Source organism: Xyrauchen texanus, chromosome 36 (genome assembly GCF_025860055.1).
Source record: "Xyrauchen texanus isolate HMW12.3.18 chromosome 36, RBS_HiC_50CHRs, whole genome shotgun sequence".
Classification (NCBI taxonomy): Eukaryota; Metazoa; Chordata; class Actinopteri; order Cypriniformes; family Catostomidae; genus Xyrauchen; species Xyrauchen texanus.
Genome location: NC_068311.1, coordinates 24,740,510 through 24,762,394, shown reverse-complemented (window position 1 = coordinate 24,762,394; position 21,885 = coordinate 24,740,510). Strand labels below are relative to the sequence as shown.

The 21,885-nt window shown below is 37.0% G+C and overlaps 1 pseudogene; it reads left to right on the top strand.

Moving 5' to 3' along the window:
* The first annotated feature begins 1,297 nt into the window (after window positions 1–1,297).
* LOC127629817 (calcium-activated chloride channel regulator 4A-like) lies at window positions 1,298–14,148 on the top strand (annotated as a pseudogene).
* The last annotated feature ends 7,737 nt before the right edge of the window (window positions 14,149–21,885 follow it).

Here is a 21,885-nt window from a genome sequence, read left to right as displayed (position 1 = left end):
TTACCACTGTGCAGGCTGGTGGTGGTGGTGTAATGGTGTGGGGGATGTTTTCTTGGCACACTTTAGGCCCCTTGTCCTTAGTGCCAATTGGGCATCGTTTAAATGCCACAGCCTACCTGAGCATTGTTTCTGACCATGTCCATCCCTTTATGGCCACCATGTACCCATCCTCTGATGGCTACTTCCAGCAGGATAATGCACCATGTCACAAAGCTCGAATCATTTCAAATTGGTTTCTTGAACATGACAATGAGTTCACTGTACTAAAATGGCCCCCACAGTCACCAGATCTCAACCCAATAGAGCATCTTTTGGATGTGGTGGAACGGGAGCTTCGTGCCCTGGATGTGCATCCCACAAATCTCCATCAACTGCAAGATGCTATCCTATCAATATGGGCCAACATTTCTAAAGAATGCTTTCAGCACCTTGTTGAATCAATGCCACGTATAATTAAGGCAGTTCTGAAGGCGAAAGGGGGTCAAACACAGTATTAGGATGGTGTTCCTAATAATCCTTTAGGTGAGTGTATGTATATAATGTTTTTTTTTTAAGTGATTGGTCAAGAAAATTCAAATTTTAGCATATAAAAATGGTATAAAGTTTTTGTTATTTATAAATCAATGCATGTATTGCTAAAACTGTGGGGGATGTGGTAAGGGGCCATGATACAGGAGTTGAAAATGGCTAGAGCGAAGTCTCAGAATTAGACTGCCACCCACAGACTTCCTGCAACCATGCACTAACCATCTGATGCATATTGCACACAAAACTGGAAAACACTTTCTTAAATTAGTAAATCCCAATCAGATTTTAATAAGGATTAAATAATCACTGGATTTGCCTAAATTTGCCATGTTAGTGATATTGAATCTTACAATATTCAGTTTTGTTTGAGGCACATAGTAGCAAGTAAAGCAGATATCCACAAGCATTACTGCAAATTCTGCTTTGCTTTCTTAGCTATGGTTTCTTAAGTGGCACCAGCGATACACTAGACACATTTTTGGATTAGTGTCTGCCAGTGGAAGGTCATTTATCCCTTGACAAAATTTCAGTCTATTGGTCTATTCAAGTGACCAATGTGCTTTTACTGAAGAACTGACAAGATGTGAAATGTTCTAATCTAAACACTTACATCAGCCACAAATCATCACAAACATTGATTGTAATCCATGGTAATTCTGTCACCAAGCGTTTTCTAGGGTTCTCATACACTAAAATAAGAAAGTAGCGACAGAACAGTCTGTTTTTGTTGAACAAATCCTTTACTAACTGAAAGCTGCATTTGGACATACTGTATACTTTCTATGACAAGGGATCCCAAGAGGATCAATACACAATCACACACATCCACAGGGTAAATATACTCCATGAACAGCATTTAAAATCATCTTTTGTAATAGTTTATGTTCATGCTTTACTTCTATTGTTTTTTTTTTCGCCAAACTTTTAAATGGCAAATAGTAAAGGTTACTCCCTCTTATCTGCGACCTGCCCCTTAAAGTTCATTTGTAACTTCTAAACTAAGTTCTGGAGTTGCTGTTCATTACTCTGCAGCTATGGACTCAAGAGCTGTGTTTCTCTCAGTATGGATGTTGCTGTCGTCCACCTCCACTGGAATCAAACTAGATGGGAATGGATACGTTGATATTGTCATTGCAATCGGTTCAGCAGTACCAGAGGACAAGACACTCATTGACAAAATAAAGGTAAATATGCTGGTTTGTGTTTGATATTGAATCAGTAGAGACCAAATTAAAGCATTGGCTGTCATAACTATATACTGTGTATACATACATTCACTGTTTCTCTCTTTATCTTTTAACTCTCATTCTGACAGGACATGGTTACTGAAGGTTCAGAATATCTTTTTCATGCATTGGATAAAAAAGTCTATTTCAAGGAAGCTACAATACTAGTTCCTCTCCAGTGGAATGGTACGGATTATATCAAATCGAGAACAGAATCCTATGAAAAGGTACAGATCATAATGTCACTATACAAAATAATATATATATATATAATATATAAAATGTAATTCACATGTTGCTTGCATTATTTTTATGTAAAACACAGGCCAAAATAAGAATTGATCAACAGAATCCAGCATATGGTGATGATCCCTACACTAATCAGTATGGAGAATGTGGATCTGAGAGTCAGTACATTCATTTCACTCCAAACTTCCTCATGAACGACAAACTCATTGAGCCATATGGTACAAGAGGTAAAATTCACTATTCTTTCTTGAATATAACCACTAATTCTACAATATAAGAGGTTATTATTATTATTATTATTATTATTATTATTATTATAGTTATATGTTTGAGAAGTGACAGAAAATAGTGATATCTGTGATTTTGTGTTACTGTATACAGTATATTAGAATTAACACTGGGGTACACATAGTATCTGCCACTTACACTTAGTCCAAATGCAGTAACTTCTGCCTTCTTTCAATAATATATCAGATGAGTTTTGTAAAAGTTAAAAATGTATAATGTTTGCAGGAAGGGTCTTGGTGCATGAATGGGCTCATTTGAGGTGGGGAGTGTATGATGAATACAGTGAAGAAAATCCATTCTACCATTCGGCCGGGCACTTCGAAGCTACAAGGTTGTAAATGAACAAATTCAACTAATTTAAATTAACAAAATTAAGAACTATTAACATAAAATAAATCATGCTCTAAAAATCTCCTTGGAAATTATTACCACCATTGCTTTCCTCCTTATATTTAGGTGTAGCAAAAACATTGCAGGCCAGTTTAGGTTCATCACTGCAGGATCCCTTCAAAAGTGCAGTATTGATCCACAAACTCGACTACCTACAAAGGGGTGCCAGTTTTTTCCTAACAAACAGCAATACACAAATAGCTCCATAATGTTCTTACCAAGTCTGCAATCTGTAAGTACAAATTTCAACACTCACAATGCCTTTGAGGTGTACTGTACTTGTAATAAAGCATAAAAGTATCTTCATACTATCTGGATGGTGAAATGAAATCTGATAACAGACATACAGTAACCAACCATGTGTTGACAACAGATTTGATTCCTGGTCAAGGTGTTTGACAACATTTGAAACTGATATTAAGCAGAAATATTTGGTTTCAGGTGAATGCATTTTGTAAAGAACATGAGCACAATATTTTTGCCCCAAACATGCAAAATAAAAAATGTGGCAACAAAGCGACATGGACTGTAATATTTGAGGATTCTGTGGACAGCGGCGCCCTTCGTTCTCTAAAACCCCTGCAAACCCCTCCACCAGCTCCATCTTTCAAAGTTGTGCAGAGAAAGCATCGGGTTGTTTGTCTTGTGCTTGATGTCTCCGGAAGCATGCAAGTATGCAAAAACATACATTAATTTGTCAACAATGATGCCTTGATGATTTTCGTTGTATACCTATGCTCTGAAATGAGTTTGTTCCAAAGGACACATGAAATTTAATTTGATCGCTTTTTTCACCCATTTTCAAGGGCCCTAGAATTCTTCGACAGCAGCAAGCTGCCACATATTTCCTGCAGCACATCATTGAGGATCAAGCTAGTGTGGGAATTGTGACCTTTAGTTCTGATGCTAATACTCTTAGCAGCTTGAATCTTATTGAGAGTGATCCCAAAAGAGAGAATCTCATCAAAAAGTTGCCTAGCACTGCAAATGGTGGCACATACATCTGTGAAGGCCTCGAACAAGGTTTAAAGGTGCCACTTTAATTGTTCAAGTGTTGTTAAGTTCTATGTTTGTGATGTGTAAATGACATACAATGATGAGCCAAAACATTATGACCACCTGCATAAAATGCTGTTGGAGATCTGGGGAATTTTGAGGCCAGGGCAACACCTTGAACTCTTCAACATGTTCCTCAAACTATTCCTGAACAATGTGTGCAGTGTGGCAGGGACCAGTGTGGACCCAGTGACCTCCTTCCATTGATTCAAGGTCCAGTTCTGACACTTGTGTTCCCATTGTAGGCACTTTCAATGGTGGACAAGTGTCATCATATGCGGATACGCAGCCCCATATGCACCAGGGTGCGATGCACTGTGTGTTGTCACACATTCTTCCCGTAACCATCATTAACACGGTCTATGTCTTGTGCTACAGTAGACATTCTGTCGGTTCGGAAAGACAGCATAGCTTTTGTTACCCTTGCACATCGATGCGCCTCGGGCTCCCAAAACTCTGTCACTGGTTTGTCCCTCCTCGGACCACAGTAGACATTCTGTCGGTTTGTCCCTCCTTGTGCTACAGTAGACATTCTGTCGGTTCGGAAAGACAGCATTGCTTTTGTTACCCTTGCACATCGATGAGCCTCAGGCTCCCAACACTCTGTCACTGGTTTGTCCCTCCTCGGACCACTGTTGGTTTCAGAAATGCTCTGACCCAGTCATCTGGCCATAACAATTTGTCTGTACTCCTGCCCATTTCTCCTGCAATCAACAAGTTGACTACGAGAACTGATTGTTCTTTTACTATCTAATCTACCCAGACCTTGACACGTGGCCTTGTTAGGAGATGATCAATGTTATTCGCTTCAACTGTGAGTGGTCATAATGTTTTGGCTCATAAGTATATACTGTATGTTCTGTGCCAATGCTCTTTATTTCTCATTAAATATGTTAGGTGCTTGAAGAAGATAATGGGAATGTTGTAGGAGATGAAATCATTTTTCTGACAGATGGTGAGGCATCAGACAACATTAATGATTGTGTTCCGTCAGCAATACAAAGTGGTGCCATCATACATACAATAGCATTTGGTAACGAGGCAGACAAGGCACTAAGGGTAATGGCAGATAGTACTGGTAAGTAGCATGTGCATGATTGACTTATCTACAAGCCTCTGAATAAATCATATTATACCCCTGCAGGCTGAACATCAGATGCATATTTCTCTAATGTTCTGTGTTGGAATTAGGGGGGAAATTTATCATAGCCAGTGATGATCTTCTTTCTAATCAGCTAGTGGATGCATTTTCTTCACTAACCATATCAAGTGGAGATTACACAAAAGAACCAGTTCAGGTTTGGGAAGTGGTTGCTCATAATACATTATATTACTTTGAGTGTGTCACCAATATTACAGTAGGAGTATTTTACAGTAATTGTCATTATCATGACTCCTTGCAGCTAGAGAGCATTGGAATACAAACAGCTGGTTGGTTTAATGGAACAATATCTGTGGATCAGACTGTTGGTACCAAAACAAGCTTTACAATAATCTATGAAAAAAGTTTACCTACTGTTTATGTGGAGTCACCGAGTGGTACAATCTACAATCAAATACAGATGCATCAAGATGTACAGGCAAAGACTTTAACTTTAAAAGTTACAGGAACTGCAGAGGTATGACAATTTTTACAAGATTTAATGAACTGGTTACACTGTAAGTTACAGTGTTCAGCATTAACCAACAAAAAAATTATGCTATTAACTTGAGTACATTTTTCAGTTGGCTAACAGAAGTTCAGCTATTTTCTAAATAAATTAGCTTTACTAGTTACAGGCCAATTTTTCCCAAGAAGTATAGGTGTAATGAAGTGGTGTAAAATAACTACTGTGAGTATAAATAGTTCATTACTTTTTTCCCACAAAATTTTGACTTCCTACTTGTACTTCAGATTTTGCTTCATTCAGTATTCAATATACACTCACCTAAAGGATTATTAGGAACACCATCCTAATACTGTGTTTGACCCCCTTTCGCCTTCAGAACTGCCTTAATTCTACGTGGCATTGATTCAACAAGGTGTTGAAAGCATTCTTTAGAAATGTTGGCCCATATTGATAGGATAGCATCTTGCAGTTGATGGAGATTTGTGGGATGCACATCCAGGGCACGAAGCTCCCGTTCCACCACATCCAAAAGATGCTCTATTGGGTTGAGATCTGGTGACTGTGGGGGCCATTTTAGTACAGTGAACTCATTGTCATGTTCAAGAAACCAATTTGAAATGATTCAAGCTTTGTGACATGGTGCATTATCCTGTTGGAAGTAGCCATCAGAGGATGGGTACATGGTGGCCATAAAGGGATGGACATGGTCAGAAACAATGCTCAGGTAGGCCGTGGCATTTAAACGATTCCCAATTGGCACTAAGGGGCCTAAAGTGTGCCAAGAAAACATCCCCCACACCATTACACCACCACCACCACCAGCCTGCACAGTGGTAACGAGCATGATGGATCCATGTTCTCGTTCTGTTTACGCCAAATTCTGACTCTACCATCTGAATGTCTCAACAGAAATCGAGACTCATCAGACCAGGCAACATTTTTCCAGTCTTCAACTGTCCAATTTTGGTGAGCTCTTGCAAATTGTAGCCTCTTTATCCTATTTGTAGTGGAGATGAGTGGTACCCGGTGGGGTCTTCTGCTGTTGTAGCCCATCCGCCTCAATGTGTTGTGGCTTCACAAATGCTTTGCTGCATACCTCGGTTGTAACGAGTGGTTATTTCAGGCAAAGTTGCTCTTCTATCAGCTTGAATCAGTCGGCCCATTCTCCTCTGACCTCTAGCATCAACAAGGCATTTTCGCCCACAGGACTGCCGCATACTGGATGTTTTTCCCTTTTCACACCATTCTTTGTAAACCCTAGAAATGGTTGTGCGTGAAAATCCCAGTAACTGAGCAGATTGTGAAATACTCAGACCGGCCCGTCTGGCACCAACAACCATGCCACGCTCAAAATTGCTTAAAATCACCTTTCTTTCCCATTCTGACATTCAGTTTGGAGTTCAGGAGATTGTCTTTACCAGGACCACACCCCTAAATGCATTGAAGCAACTGCCATGTGATTGGTTGATTAGATAATTGCATTAATGAGAAATTGAACAGGTGTTCCTAATAATCCTTTAGGTGAGTGTATATATGTATGCTATATAAGGGGTGTCAACAGACTTGGGCTGAGGTTGTAGCCCCTAATCTTTTCTGGATAGCCCTGAATGTTTTAGCGGCTCTAGGGTAAAGAAAGTAAATTAACTATTGTTACAATTATTTATAGCAGTGGTTTCTAAACTGGGTGCTGCGACACTCACTGTCAACAATTAATTTAGTTTCTTTCTACATTAACGGTAGAAACGAGTACCGACTCAATTCCATACACATGCATTTGACCAGCCGGCTGCTTTCAAACACACATGTGTATGTCTGCACATGCTGTAAAGACCACTCATGTCTCGTGGTGAATGAGGCTGCACGGGTGCACGCATGAACTGTTAAACAGAGTGTGTGAGTGTAAATAGACAAAAGTTTGGATCTTCGTTGTCTGTTTATTAATGTTCACATTTTTTTAAAAGGAACTGAAGTGGTCTCCAATTGCAGCCAAACAATCCACAATGTTAAGTTACATGAACTTTAGCATATTTTCTGAAATGTTTTTTGTTTTTTTATTGCAGCCGATTTAGTTTATCACAATATTTTCAACTCAAGTTATATAAATGACTATGAAATGCAGTATGTTTTTTGTTTTTTAGTATTTAATGTATATAAATGTATCAAACTTTAATACTGCAAATATTATAATAAAAAAAAAAAATGTGCCTGAATTATGCAACACTGGTGTAAAAATTATATAAAATTATAAATTACATTAATGTACTGTTTTATATTTTAAAGTGTATTGCACCCTTAAGTATCATCAATGTTAGCTACTGCATATTTTATTAGTATCTTGGTGTAGTTATAACTTTTTATGGTAGCATGGCTGAGGATATTCAGAAATAGATAAAGCTAAAACATTGTGTCATGTACAAAATGTATTGATTTAGCTTTTTCTATCTTGTTTTCAATAGCCTGGAGACTGGAAGTACAGTATGTTAAGTGGAACACTTCAGTCCTTGACTATGACAGTATCAAGTCATGCAGCTCGTGATGATGTTCCTCCAGTCATTGTCAAAGCCCACATGAACCTGCAGTTCAGCGACGGCAGTAAACCCATGATGGTGTTTGCTGAGGTTAGTCAGAATTACAGGCCTGTAATCAATACTGAAGTGTGGGCGACACTGAAGTCTGAATCTGGGGCCACTGAAACATTACAACTCCTGGATAATGGAGCAGGTAAATTACCTTTAAATCTGTTTTCATGCATGTACTTGACCTCAGATGTATCGTGAGGTTTGCATTGAAAATCTGATATTTAAATCTAATTTAAATCTGGAAATAAAAAAAGTTGTATTTTGAAATATTAAATGTTAAAGATATGTTGTGACATGAATAAGAAATATTTAAAATGCTGTACTATTTCTAGGTAACTATTCTAAAACTAAAAACTAAGTATATTCTCAAATCATGCTGGGATAACATGGATTATCGAATGCACAAGTGAAGAATTTTAATAATGCAGTGACATTTGAACCCCACTGTAAATAATGTGAGATGTCAAAATGTATGCATATGTTGGTGTGCAATCCTTATAAAGACTCTCCATAGACATAATGATTTTATACTGTATGAACTATTCTATCCCCTAAACCTCACCCTCACAAAAAACTTTTTTTTACATTTTCAATAAAACATATTTTAGTAGTTTTTTTTAGCTATTTGAATTATGGGAACACTAGAAATGTCCTCATAAACCACATTTATAATATAATACCCTTGTAATTACCAGTTTGTAACCTAAAAAGTTTCCTTGAAAACCACCCACAATTTTTAAGAACGACAAATAAATCAAAAAGCCTTGTACATTCCAATAAACAGTAAAAGATTGATTCTCTCAAATCAAAAAAAGGTATAAAACGCATTAATAACAACTGGATTGATCACATTCACAAAAGCATTTACAGCAACTGTGCCGTGCAAAATCCTCCACTGAAGATCTCCTGCTCTTTTGTTTAAAGGTGGTTTATATAGAATTCTCCACACAGGGTTTAAATTGTGCTCTATATCCAATTTATCCCTCCAAACTATATCAACTCTTTCTTTTAGTTTTAAACCTTTAAACAACACTTATACAAAACTTTACTATTTGTTTCTCTTACATTTAAATCTTCTAAACCTTTTAAGTCCAACAATGGTCCACTCGTCCCCTTCAAATTAGGGGTGATACAAATTTCTTGAAAATAATCAGTGTCCTTTGTAATGTTCATTACAAAAATCTGTAAGCAAGGTTTTCTCCTTCCCAGTTAATTTTTGTTTTAATTGGCCCAAAACTCTTTCCACAAATCTTACTGACTTAATTCCAAGATCTAAGCAACCATTTGTGAATTTTTTAACTCTGGTCCACATAAATTTCTAACTGATAAAATGTTACTATTTTTATGTTACACAGAACATTTGTTAAAACTGAAGGTTCTTCATGCAATCAATACAGAGAATATTTAATTTCAGTTTTATTTATTTATTGTATAAACTCCACACTGTAAAAAGATCTTTCTAAAAAAAAAAAAGTGAATCCATTAATTTGCAACTTGCTGGAGTCCATTAAGTAAAGTACAAAATACAGATGTAGTCCTCCAGCTTGTCGTAGAATGATATACATACAAGATTATTTGGTGCTGTTAAGTATCTTTGTATAAACTGCAGATGAAATGTTGCTCCCCTACTGGCCTGATTGATCAGTCCTCGTCCTCCCACATCTTGGGGGAGAAACAGTACACTCTGTAGCACCCAATGGGGCTTATTTATAAAAAGGCCACAATTATGGCTTGCAATTTTCCAAGTAGTCCACTGGGCGGGTCAACAAAAGTCAGCCGATGCCAAAGTGTTGAAGCCACCAAATTATTAATGACTATTCACCTTATTCAGCCCCGCACTCGTGGACACTGGCCAACGGCACCTCCCTAGCAGACATCTGCAGAGCAGCGGGCTGGGCAACGCCCATTACCTTTGCAAGATTTTACAATCTCAGGGTTGAATCGTTCTCGTCCCGTGTTTTGTCAGGTCTGAGCCATTAGAACTAGGTAACGTAGCACAACTGACCGGGTGTTACGCTTGCATACAGCGCCCTTCACCAAGTTGATCCAGTGCACCTTCTATCCCAGGTTAGCCACTAAGCTTCGCTCCCTCGATGTTCTCCTCCCTTGCCTTCTGGCCTGTGAATTCAGCGGAGTAATTCGCGTCCAGACCCACTACGATTCACAGGTTCTCTGTACTGGGGTCGGGCTCCACGGGCTTAGTTCCCTTCTCAGGCAAACTCCCCGTGACGTATTTCCCATGGTACGGTCCCCATGTCGGCGGACCCACGTTTTCCTTGGGGCGCTGCCCCAGTCATTGTGCTTGTAGGGCTCCCCCCTCATTAGGCTGGACCAACCACCGCGCCACTCACATATACGGCTTCACAACCCTCGTGGTGTATTTGCCACATTTTACCTCCAACTAGATTGAACAGGATGTGGCCTCCGCAGGGTTTTTTCCCCTTGAAAGAATAGGACCGGGAAAGACCGCATTCCCCGACACATTTCATAGCGTTAAGATAGCCCCAGCCATTAAGACAGAAGGGGAATGTCATGGTTACTGTCGTAACCTCCGTTCCCTGAGGGAGGGAACGAGACGTTGTGTCCCTCCTGCCACAGCACTACACCTACCACTGTAAACGGCCGTGCCTTATTCTCATCTCCTCAGTGCAAAATCCTGACTGACAGACGCTGCCCCGCTTCCCTTTATACCCATATGTCCGGGGCGGGGCATGCAAATTCAGTCTGCCAATTCTACATTGGCCTTTTCTTAAGTTCAGAGGTACGTTTGGCGTCCCAAGAAGACCCCTTGTGTCACTTCATTCGACACGTCTTGTTCCCTCCCTCAGGTAACGGAGGTTATGACAGTAACCATGACGTTTCTTTTCATATTACAGAGTTCCCCCAATTAGTTCCACACTATAATGTAAAGATATTCTAAACTGATTATGCAAAAGACAACATTATCGGATCGGCCGATACTGAGATTTCAGACATCGGAAGAGAAAAAGTGGTAACGGTGCATCCCTATCTACAACCTGTAAATCCACTTCACTAGCCAATTACACTTACACATCAACACCATAGACATCTATATAAAATACGCTAGGCCGTAAGATCAAAGACTTTTTATTATCCAGATGGCTGAGTGCTAGTTTCTCTGGCACATAAAGTATAACCTGTCCTCTGTGAGAAATTATCTTTTCATATTACAGAGTATCCTCTGTGAGAAATGTTTTACAACAGCCATTTCCATTTCTCCAATCATCCTTTAACTTTTTAGAACACCTTTTCACTTTTTAACCAGTTAACATTTACAGAAGAAATAGCACCAAATTCTATAATGATTGTAAAATATCTACTTATTAACTTTTCATTAATACAATTATGTCATCAGCATTATTTATTTTTATTTTATTTTTACTCTGTACTGTGGTAAAGACCACCCCTCAATATTTGATTGAATTCTAGCCTGCAATGGTTCAATAGACAAGGCATATAACATCCCTGATAGAGCACAACCAAATTATACATTTTAAAAAGATGCACTCAACCCACCATTGATTTTGAGCACACTCTCAATATCTTGGTACAAAACCTGGATCATAAATTAAAGGCTTTTTGAGGTACTTAAAATATATCTTTAAGTTCCTCGAGTACATAAATAGGATATTTGTGGCTCATTGAATGCCTAGAGTATCTCCAGAGGGTTCTTCTGATGTGACTTGTGAGGAACCCCAAATGGTGCCTCAGACATCATTGCATTATTAAAGTGCATGCATTACTACACCGTATATATAGATGCCTGATCTCTTAGACCACAATTGTGTGCTCAAATCAAACAAGAATTTATATTTTACAGGAGCTGATGCTTTCAAAGATGATGGCATATATTCCAGATATTTCACAGTTACAGTTACAAAATGTTTTTACAGTTACAAAATGGGAAGACCAGCTTGAAAGTAAGAGCGAAGAATGAAGATGTGCAAGCCAGATTTTCTCTCCAAAGAAAGGGTGGTGCTCTGTATGTGCCAGGATATGTAGTGAATGGTAAACCATGACATCAATCAGGACTTACAATAAACAATTAACCCTTTGTAGTAACTTTAGTTTTATGCATCTATAACAGTATTTCAGTTATGACAACTTTCAGAAAGATTTAGTATGTTAATCTGTGTATTAAATATTGATAGGATATTGGTCTTGGCGGTTAGATCTGCTATGCTGCTGCTGCTAGAAAGAATGGAGACTTGCTACTGCTAGAACATACACATACATACTGAGTTATGCATGTGGACATGGATGCTACACAATTAGACATACATAAAGTATACAATCCCCATGTAACTGATCTAAACAAGTGAAGCTGGGGAGGTAGAGGGTTTCAGAGAAAACGCTTGCAGTGCGCTGCAGTAAAACGATTTACAAACTTAAACCATTTAAATTGTGCATGTAAGCAAGCAGATTGGCTAATAGATAACAAGTTCAAATAACTTATCAGCATGCACCATATCTGCTGCTGATTATAACGTCTTAGTATTTTGTTGCCATCTTTATTTTATGTGATTTAGAATCTTTACAATAGCCGATCACCTTTTTAACTGCTTGGATAGAGAACAGACAAAAGAGATATATATGCAGAAATTGTTATACAAGTGCTTGATGTTCAAATTGTTTCCTTTTGAAATCACTGTCAGATTAATTTAGATTCACGTGGTTCTTCTATTTTCAGGTGTAGTGGAGCTGAACCCTCCAAAGCCTCCAATTACTGAGCCAACAGTTACAGTAGGAAGCTTCACCAGAACAGCCACTGGAGAGAGTTTTGAGGTGTCTATTCCTACAGGAACAACCCCACCAAATTTCCCTCCAAACAAAATCACAGATCTGATTGCTGAAATCCAAGAGAACACTGTGTTTCTCAACTGGACGGCTCCTGGTGCGGATCTTGACCAGGGAACAGGTAAAACATTGAATATTACTTTTCAAATATTTAAGATACAAGATTTTACATTTTCTTTCTTCTTTACTAACAAAACCAAATGTCTTGTTGTTTGCAAGAAATGATGTTCATGAATTCTTAAAAAGCATGTTTCCTTTCCTTTAAGTGAAATCGTATGAGATCAGATGGAGCGATGACCTTGACATGCTTCGATTAAACTTCAGTACTGCTTATTTAGTCAACACATCTGCTGTGTTGCCACATGAGGCTGGATCAGTTGAACAGCATTCATTCATACACAATATTACACTCCAAAATGGCACAATACTCTTCTTTGCTGTACAGTCTGAGGATGAAGCAACAAAATCTGAAATATCTAACATTGCTCAAGCGTCAAAGATTATCCTTAGTCCAATTCCTGAGCCCGCAAAAACGTCAAACCCAGGCCTGAATGTGACAGCTATTGTCATCTCTGTTTGTGTTGTAACTATGGCAGTATGTGTTATTGTTGCTGTAACCACACGGGCAGGAAGACGAAGAAGACATTACAATTTTTATACAACAACCAATATTTAAGATTAAAACAAATTCTATAAATAATATTTTTGCCTAATTTGTAAATTACTATATACATCCAACAACTTTTAAACATTCTGATCAGCAAAGTTTCTTAATTTTCTTTAAAAATTTTTTGAAAAGTTTCTTTATATTGAACACTTACAGGAAATGCAAATCACGGGCATTTCTGTGAAATTATTCAATTATAGGGCAACAACATAAGTATCAAGTGTATTAAGGGCAAAAATCAAACTGTTTATTGATCATATTTATAATGCTTAGCATTTATAACAATTTATCCAAAGGAAACAGTAAAGTTCAAATAAAAAGAAAGAGCCGGGAAATGATAATGCATGTCTCATGTCAGAGTTTCATGAAATTTTAAGATCCATTCTAGTGAAATCAATAGTTGAAACAAAAAACACAGTTTTAAATGTTATAATATTAATAAAAGTTGAAATTTCACTTATTTTTAATTAACAACAAAACTGTCTGTGCTAGGAAGAGTTTAGGTGTCTGGAGGTTTGTAATGTTATTGTTGCTCATTTAATATGGCAGTATTATGTGAATGAAACTGAGGGAGAAGAATAGACTAGTTTGATGTTCACTCTTTTACATAGTGATTGATGCATACAGTCAAAGTCTAGTCAATGTCTTCATAAATTCATGTTATGACTTTTATAATACCTATTTCGTTGTGACATAATTGTTTTTCTATTTTTCCCTTATATTCCTAAATATCATATCAATCCAAAATATTTGTTACATTTCTCAATATTGATTTTAAAGTTACATATGTATAATAATAAAAGATTTTTTATTATATATCAAAAGTGTTCTTCTACCTTGGACTTTCCCAGCATTTTATTGTTGTATTGTTATGTACATAATTGTGTTGTGCACAGAGATTACAGTAATAGCATACAAGTACTAAACACAGTGGTGTGCAGTCAGCCCTTTCCAATAGTGTCCTAAAAGATCAATAAAACAGACATCTTTACCCTAACCGATAGTGTTTCAAAAGCAAACGCAACCTGAAAAGCACATTAACTGAAGAAACCACATCATGTTGTGTCGCTTCTATGACACTTTCACTTCACTTTTGTTACGAAGGCAGGTGAAGGCAGATGAGGGGTAAGGATCTAAATGCGGTTTTATTGACAAAATAACTAGACAAACAAGACTGGAACAAATAAAACATCCACGATGGGTAAAACAAAACAAAAACACAAAAGACATCCAAGGAGTAAGTGAATAAATGGCACTGTTGATGTAGCACCTCTAGTGTTAATTTCACCAGAAACCACGTCAAAACAAAAAGCGGCACATAAAACGTAGTTTGAAAAATTGTGTTATAGTAACGTTCATTCTATGAGACTAGGTTGGAGTTATTTGAGGTCTTTGAAAGTGGTCCAATTGTGTCAATAGCAACTTCCTTGAAACAAAAAAGATTACCACATTAAAATACAGTTTAGGATTACTGAATCATAGATTAAGCAGCACTTGCCTCCAATGTTGCCGCATGGCATGATGGTTATGTGTTTCACTACAATCAACATTTTACTGTGGGCCAATTAGATTTATTGAAATAGCACCATAATTGCATTTCCAGTACATGACAGCAAAAGTCACATCTATGATCAGGTGCTTCAAGTTAATTTGTGACTTGACATTGTTTAAAACGGGGTTCTTGAGTTGCTGTTCATTACTCTGCAGCTATATGGACTCAAGAGCTGTGTTTCTCTCAGTATGGATTTTGCTGTTGTCAAGGCCGTAACCAGGATTTTTTTATCCTGGCGGTAACCAGGATACCGAGGTAAAAAAAAAACACTTGAGAAATAAGTTTGGCTGACAACATATTTATTTTCTCTGTGTGTGTGTGTTTTCCTGTATCTGGGTGTGAACTGTTGAAATATAACCTATAGTACTTTGTGGCTTCTTGTGCAACCTCTGAAACGGTGGAGATCCATTTGTAGTGTACACTAAATTATATTATATAATATACTATATTAGTGTGTATGCATTCTCTGAAATGGACTTGGGTTCTCACCACTAACTGTAATTAATAGAAAAATATTTCCATTATCAGTTCAGTTGACTCAACTGTTGATACAACACCTGTACTGCAATGCATACATAAAATAATAAAGAATACCTTTTAGCTTTCAGTAATTCAGTCTCACCTTTTATCAAATCTATTTTATCAACTATTCTTCTGTAGCCAGAAGCATCCCACCTTTGCAGGACTCTTTTGGGATAACGCAACGCAGTGTCTCGCACAGCTCACATAATGTGAGCTGTGCGAGACACTGCGTTGCATTCTTTAATCAGTTTAGGGAACACTCCGCTACAGCCGACTATTTTCGTTTTGACATGACAGCGGTATCTGCAAGTACGTGTCACGTGACTTTCCGTTGATGCAAGGATAATTGTCTCGTCTGCTATTTTCACTTCCCAATGAAATGACAAAAAAATGAAGAAAAAAAAAATTAGCACAATAGTGCAGCCACAAACATAAAAAATAAAAAATGTGGCAACAAAGCAACATGGACTGTAGGGCTGCACAATGAATCAAAATAAAATCGAAACACCGATATTCACTTTTGTGCGATTATTAAATTGCAAATGGCTGCGATTTAATTAAATGAATAAATAGTCTGCTCCTATCAAAGTTTATTTGCGCTGCTCTGTCCAGTCTATATTTAAGTTAGAGCAACAGTGTTTTCAGAGCGGGTTTGTGCTCCACAACTCCCTCTCAGGCTTAAGAGTAACAGAAAGTGATCAGAGTTCCGTTCCGTTTGCTTACGTGCACTAAACTGGCGTGTCCTGCGTGAAGCGTCAGTCTCCGCAAGAAACGGGTATGATAATAACGCGGTAGCAATCATTTAATAATTTTTTTTTTAATTATACCCCATCTTGTATGAGCAACAGCATTAACAGTTTTTTTTTTTTTTTTTTATTCAACAATTGCACAGTTTACAGTCCGTTCATCTCCATTATAAAAATAATACATTGTGCAGTTTCCAACATTGCGGGTGTTTTAACATAAACAAAACATAAACAAAAGACTCGCATCATCACATTTTGCCAGGGGAAGTACGGATTTACAAAAAGATATCAAATTGCTTACACACATTCACAGTTTTTGTTGCCTTTTGATTAAGAGAATACTTAAGCGTGTTGACATATTGCTTTACCTCATTGTTAAAAGCAATAAAAGATGTTTTGGAATGCACAAACTTACATTTATGAATGTTACATTTTGCCAAGAGAATAATGAGATTAATAATGAAAGTTTCATTAGGCCTAGTCTTAGTTCTGTTGAGGTCATAAAGGCCAAAAAGAACATCCTTCCAAAACAACTTCAAATCTTTTTCAATTTTTTCTGCAATAAAATTACAAATATCAGACCAGAAACTTTGGACAAAAGGGCAGTGCCAAAACAAATGGGTAACTGTTTCAGTACTCATAGAGCAGAAAGTGCACATTACATCAATGTCTTTTTTTAATTTTTTAACAGTATGATCATTAGATGGGTAAAACTTATGAATTATTTTAAACGATATTTCTCTAATTTTGTTGGTCAGCAAATATCGGTTGGGTAAGAGCCAGACCTTCTTCCAGTCAATGTTTTGCACAAATTTATTCCAGTATGGAACCACATATGGGACTGTGATAATATCTGTTTTGAACAGGGATCTAATTAGTTTATTGTTCTTACCATTGTTACAAGAAAAACAAATCTTACCAACTGAAGTGTTAGTCAGCGATAACAAAGTTAGTTGGTGTGTGTCCAATCTTGGTTGAGTTCTATATAACATGCAAACACCAGAAGAAATTGCTCCAAAGACTTTGGCATAATCTCCAGGAGACACAGGAATTTTGTATTCTTCTAAAAACTCATTATAAGAGTAAAGACAACCATCCCTGATAAATAATTGGTCAACAAAAATAATGTTATTATTAATCCAGTAATCAATAAATAAAGATTTGTGTTTAAACAATATGTCTTTGTTGTTCCATATGTAATATTTGTTGGGTGAAAAGTTGTGTTTGAAAATAAGAGACCATGAAAGGAAGGCCTGGTGGTGAAAGGCTGACATTTTTATCGGGACTTTATCAATATTATAATTACAGGTTAAGAAATAGCTCAACCCACCCAGTTTTGACCGGATATGACATGGTATGACATTCCAAATAGAATTAGGGTTTTTAAAGAAATGTTTCAACCAATTTACTTTATCGATTTCTGTACTCTTAATAATATTTTTAAAGTTTAATCCACCCTTTTCATAGTTATTTGTTAGAACAGACTTCTTCACATGATGAGTTCTATTTTTCCATAAGAAGTTAAAAAGAAGCTTGTCAATCTCAGTAATATGTTTTTTTGTCCACATACAGAGATAGAACTGGATATGTTAACCGTGATAAACCTTCTGCCTTAGACAGTAGGGTTCTGCCTCTGAGGGAGAGATCCCGTAACAGCCACTGGGTCAGCTTTTTTCTGGTTCTTTGAATAATAGGGTTGAAGTTCAATAAAGTCCTTTTTTGTTGGTCCTTGGTAATTGTGATACCTAAGTGAACAAGTTCACTTTTGACTGGGATACTGCAAATGGAAGATTTCATGCAGTCCTTAATAGACATGATTTCACATTTATTGATATTCAGCCTTAAGCCAGAGGCCATGGAAAAATTTTCTATGGTAGTTATTGCAACAGAGACTTGATATTCATCTCTAAGAAAGAGAGTGGTGTCGTCCACCAGTTGAGATAATAAGCTCTCTACCTAATATATTGATGCTGTTTATCTCACTTGATTTAATATGATCAGACAAAAGCTGGGCTACCAATAGGAAGAGGTAAGGCGAAGCCGGGCACCCTTGTCGGATGCCTCTAGAGTCATTGAACCTGGGAGACATACCACCTGTTAGTCTAATTGAGCTATTACTATTGTTATATAGACTTATAATAGCTGAGGAAAAAAACTCACCAAAACCGAATTTTTTAAGGGACTGTAAAATAAATGGATGTTCAACGGTGTCAAATGCTTTGTAAAAATCTACAAACAGCATGAGCCCACCCTCCTCTACCATTTCTGGGTAATCTAAAATATCTAAAATGAGCCTAATGTTATTTCCTATATGCCTTTTGTTCATGAAGCCTGATTGTGTTTCGTCTATGATGGAGTCCAGAACAGACCGTAATCTTCTAGCCAATAAGAGAGCTAAGATTTTATAATCGTTGTTAAGTAAACACATTGGGCGCCAATTAACTAAAAATAATTTGTCCTTGTTTGGTTTAGGAATTAGGACTGTTATTTCCTGGGTCAGAGGTGGGGACAACAGCATTAACAGTAACACGCGCTCCCGTCATTTGTTTACATCACTATGGAAAGCCAGGCAGTCCAAATATACGCGAATTTTAACACGTAGACAATGCGTAGACAACACGTCAACAACATGTTGTTTGCACGTTGTTAACGTGTTGTCTACGTGTTAACTTTTCACGCGTTGTTTACGTGTTGATTTCATGTGATTCTGAGCCATTTGGCCACTTGTCCAGTTTGAAGGGGTGAGTGTTGCACTTTTCCATTGGCTGCTGAGTAGTAGGGATAAACCATTTCTGTAAGCCTGGGGGGGGTTGCCTGCCACTATATAACATACTAAGGATCCTCTAATTCCTTGGTCCTTTTCTTCCTTTTGTGTGTAGCCTATACAAATGTAATATTTGGATTGCAGTTTTATGACTTAAAATAAATTATTATTATTTTCATCAAGATAAATTGCCCCCTTTTGCTCCTTTACTGCCTATTTTGGTAAACAAACACATTAGTGGGAATTCATGCTTTTTACACCATTCATCAACTTTAGTTTTATATCTTAAAAAACATTAACATATGTGCGGGGAAAAACTAACAGCAGTGGTACTCATTAAATGTTTGTGTAGGATACAGACCATTGTAATAAATACTGTATATGTCTTTGGAAAACAACATGAACCTTTTTCAGCATTTTAATTTAATGTAGGGCTTTGACCAGCAGAGGGCACGTTGTGACTAATTATGGGGCTTGTTAAAACCTAAACGTACCTCTTTTTGTTTAGACATTAAGCACTCAGACATATGTACACAGGTGATATTACCCATTTTGATGAAATGTACAGCCTTCCAAAGACTGTCAGGATTAGAATTAAAATTTGTAATTAGGTCAGATAGTAACTGATTTGACTTTCCTGACAGCAGATGTACACTACTGTGCCAAACTCCTAGGTCATCCTTAAAATTCTTATTAAAGCCTAAAACCTGAGAAGTGTTTAGCCAGTTTATTATTCCCATCTTTTAGAGGAGCTAAAATATTCTGTTTAGAACCTGCCTTAATGTTAGCCCTGCACCAGCTTGTTTCATAAGTTAGGACCTCTTCTATAGACAAAGAGGGGAAGATCATTAAAATGCTGTGTATGCTAATGCTTATGCCAGATCAGAGGCCAAAATAGGCCAGTGTTTAATAATACTATTCTGACAGAGCAACTTTTACCCTATTTGACACTTTTTTGTAAAAGATCAAACTAGAATTGAAATGCACCTTGGTAAGCCTCATCAACACACTGTAAAGAGTAGGCTCTGTCCCGAAAGCTTTTTTTTTTTTCATTGCAGCAGCTTTATCAATTAGTTACTCATTAGAATGACATCTGAGCTCTTGGGTAAACCATATTCCAGAGCTCGATGAGCACTGCTGGCTAGGCAGATTTAAGGCTGATATAAGGCTGCCACTGCATAATTCGATCCACATATCCAAAAAAGACAAACGTTTATGATCATATTCAACTGAGAACGTAAGGTCAGGAGGTGTCTGTTAGTGTTAAAAACATAACTGTGTAAAATAGTTATTCTATGAAACTGCTGCCATTTGTGTCTGCAATGTTTGATGAGATGCATAAGGCACAAAAAATGTCCCAAAGTGTGTTTCCAAAGCTTAAAGTTATTAAATGATGTGTTCTTGTTAACATGATATATGATAAAAATACTATTCTTAAAGATTAACATACTATTTTTAATAATTTTTCATTAGTACATAGCCAATTTCACATGTCCGAGTTGACCCACTTGCATCTAAAATATCACCAAATAATTTATACATTTTTTTCAAAACATTTATTATTTTCAGGATTTTATGTCCCTGTATATATACGATATATTTATTTAAAATAAATCATATTTTTTGGTAAATATTTTATGATTTGTGTGCGTCCCTCAGTTTGACTTACCACCCCGTCACACTAACTTGTGTTATCTATAAATAATACACTGTTGCTTTAAATGACATCACAAAGTGGAAATGACATAATTTGAGCCTTGTAGCCACCACAAACAAAAGCAGCCAAGTACTGACATTCTTTTACTTTGTTTATTTGTTGCTTTTTCATGTTAGGCAGTGTCCGTCAAGCTCACACCAACCACCCCGTCATGCAAAATAGATAGGGAAAACGGTTTTTTATTACATTTTTTACATTATTAATGCAAAGAAAATTATATTTCAGATTGAATGCATTTATGCTATGTGAGGAACTTGACCACATGTGAGATCTGCAGCCATTTTGGGATGAAATTTACCACCCCATCACATGTTTTATTGTGACGTGGTGGTAAGGGATGTGATGGGGTGGTTCTGCTTCCCGTTTGAATGTGAGGATTTGTGAAATCAAGGATTCCAATATAGGCTAATCAATTTATTTTCTGTTAACTTAACCCTGTTTGGTTCACTCACTCACTCACTCATCACTTACTATCTCTTTCAGTCACTCACTCACTCACTCACTCACTCACTCACTCACTCACTATCTTTTTCAGTCAGTCAGTCACTCACTCATTCACTCAGTCACTCACTATATCTTTCAGTCACTCACTCACATTCTCTTCAGGTCAGTCACTCATTCACTCATTCACTCACTATATCTTTCAGTCAGTCACTCACTCATTCACTCACTATATCTTTCAGTCAGTCACTCACTCACTCACTATATCTTTCAGTCAGTCACTCACTCACTCACTATATCTTTCAGTCACTCACTCACTATATCTTTCAGTCACTCACTCTCTCACTATATCTTTCAGTCACTCACTCACTCACTATATCTTTCAGTCACTCACTCACTCACTATATCTTTCAGTAAGTCAGTCACTCACTCTCTCACTATCTCTTTCACTCACTCATCATTTATATTTTTTATTTACTGTACAACTTCCTTTATACAGTTGAATGCAAAAGGTATTGTGACGTATATGATCAAAGTCTAGATAATTTTCTTTCATTATTACAAGGAATAAAATGTTTAAAAATTGTTTGTTAATAATTTTATTGTAAAATGTTCAAAATATCATTGGTTCTAAAGTTTGCATCCCCCTTTCTGAATGTAATAGCAATGTTCTCTATTAATATCTAATTAATATCTTTTTCCATTTAAATGTTCATTTACTCTTTTTACTCT